The sequence below is a fragment of the Acinonyx jubatus genome, chromosome B3 (genome assembly GCF_027475565.1).
Source record: "Acinonyx jubatus isolate Ajub_Pintada_27869175 chromosome B3, VMU_Ajub_asm_v1.0, whole genome shotgun sequence".
Lineage (NCBI taxonomy): Eukaryota > Metazoa > Chordata > Mammalia > Carnivora > Felidae > Acinonyx > Acinonyx jubatus.
Genome location: NC_069386.1, coordinates 114,920,741 through 114,922,857, shown reverse-complemented (window position 1 = coordinate 114,922,857; position 2,117 = coordinate 114,920,741). Strand labels below are relative to the sequence as shown.

The window sequence follows — 2,117 nt, the reverse complement described above, 5'->3', positions numbered from 1 at the left end:
GAGAAGGAGCAGAGAGAGAGGGAGACACAGAATCCGAAGCAGGCTCCAAGCTCTGAGCTGTCAGCACAGAGCCCAACACAGGGCTCAAACCCACAAACCGTGAGATCATGACCTGAGCCAAAGCTGGATGTTTAACGGACTGAGTCACCCAGGCGCCCTGAAATACTTAAGGATTTGAAGCATAACTTGGTTTGCATTTTTTTGGCTGGGTACAATATACTTTATTGATGGCACATGAAAAGGTAGGTCTCCCCAGCCTCTCCACTTCTTCAAGGGGTCTGGGATGGAAACTGTGGAGGTTGGGAGAGTCTCAGTGTGTTGGGGGATGAGTTGAAGCAAGGGATCCCAGGCAGCCGAGGGCCTCCCTCTTCCTCTTCCTCTTCCTCTTCCTCTTCCTCTTCCTCTTCCTCTTGCTGGGGCTGGTGGTCCAGGGGCTCTTAGTCCTTGGAGGTCATGTGAGCCATAAGGTCCACTACCTGGTTGCTATGGCCAACTTCACTGCCATACCAGGAAATGAACTTGACAAAGCGGTCATTGAGAGCAATGCCATCCCCAGCATCGATGGTAGAAGAGTGCGTGTCAATGTTAAAGTGGCAGGAGGCAAGCTGGTCCTCAGTGTAGCCCAGGATGCCCTTGAGGGGGCCCTTCAATGCCTGCTTCCCCACCTACTTGGAAGCTTTCTCCAGGCGGCAGGTCAAATCCACAACTGACATGTTGAGAGTAGGGACATGGAAGGCCATGCCTGTGAGCTTTCCATTCAGCTCAGGGACAACCTTGCCTACAGTCTTGGTAGCACCAGTAGAAGCAGGGATGATGTTCTGTGCAGCCCCTCGGCCGTCATTCCACAGATTCCCAGAGGGGCCGTCCATGGTCTTCCGGGTGGCAGGGATGCTATGGACTGTGATCATCAGTCCCTCCATGATGCCAAAGTTGTCATGGGTGACCTTGGCCAGCTCGGCAGCAGTTGGTGATGCAGGAGGCATTGCTGACAATCTCAAGGGAGTTGTCATACTTCTCAGGATTCGCACCCATCACAAACATGGGAGCATCGGCAGAAGGGGCAGAGGTGATGATCCTCTTGGCCCCACCCTTCACATGAACCCCAGCCTTGTCCATGGTAGTGAAGACCTCAGTGGACTCCACAACATACTCAGCACCAGCGTCACCCCATCTGATGTTGGTGAGATCTCGCTTCTGGAAGGCGGAGATGGGCTTTCCACTGATGACAAGTTTCCCGTTCTCCCCCTTGACTGTGCCATGGAATTTGCCATGAGTGGAATCATACTGGAACATGTAAACCGTGTGGCTGAGGTCAGTGAAGGGGTCACTGATGGCAACAATAACCACTTTGCCAGAGTTAAAGCAGCCCTGGTGACCAGGCACCCAACAGCCAAATCCGTTGACTCCGGCCTTCACCATCATGTCTCAGGGACGCTGCTGGCACTATACCAGAAGCATCTGTCTGTCCAAGAGGCAGGAGCAGAGAGCTTGGTTTACATTTTTAAATGATCTCTCTGGCAACACCAGTGTGGATGCGTTAAGGAGAAGTGAGGCTGAGCCAGAGAAACTGGGTTAAGTAACTGCTGTAATCGTCCCACCAAGAAATAAGAAGAGTCTACACCTGGGCAACAGCAGTGGCAATGGATTACTGTTTCCAGTCAAGAGCAAGGATTTAGGAATTAAAACCACTTCATCTATAATTCTGTAAACACTGAGCCACTGGGCCCACACCTGAAGCGTGTAGAGCCGTTTGTCCTAAACTAACTGAATGGCCCCCATCTGTTGACGGTACCAACAAGTATGACTGCTTATTTTTAATCATGCTTTTGCCCTTGAGGCTCAGCAGTGCTCCTCAAAAAAGAAAAGTGGACGGGATTACTGATGGCTCTTCTGTCTGCTTATATGCGCTGTTTCTCACGGTGCTCTCAGTTGGGACCTGTCTTCGTTGGGGTTCCCTCAGAAGCAGACCCTAAGACAAGGATTCTAGGACAAGCCATTCTTGGGCAGCGGGGAGGCGAAGGGAACCCCGGTAGGAGCTAAGAGTACGTTATTAAGGCAACTACCACATGGATGCTTGTTGCTCACAGCTGCTGAAAAAACTCGGCAGCGAGCATGAA

General features: G+C 51.7%; 1 pseudogene; it reads right to left on the bottom strand.

The window, feature by feature from the left end:
* Positions 1 to 437: 437 nt before the first annotated feature.
* LOC106974386 (glyceraldehyde-3-phosphate dehydrogenase-like) lies at positions 438 to 1,419 on the bottom strand (annotated as a pseudogene).
* Between the last annotated feature and the right edge of the window lie 698 nt (positions 1,420 to 2,117).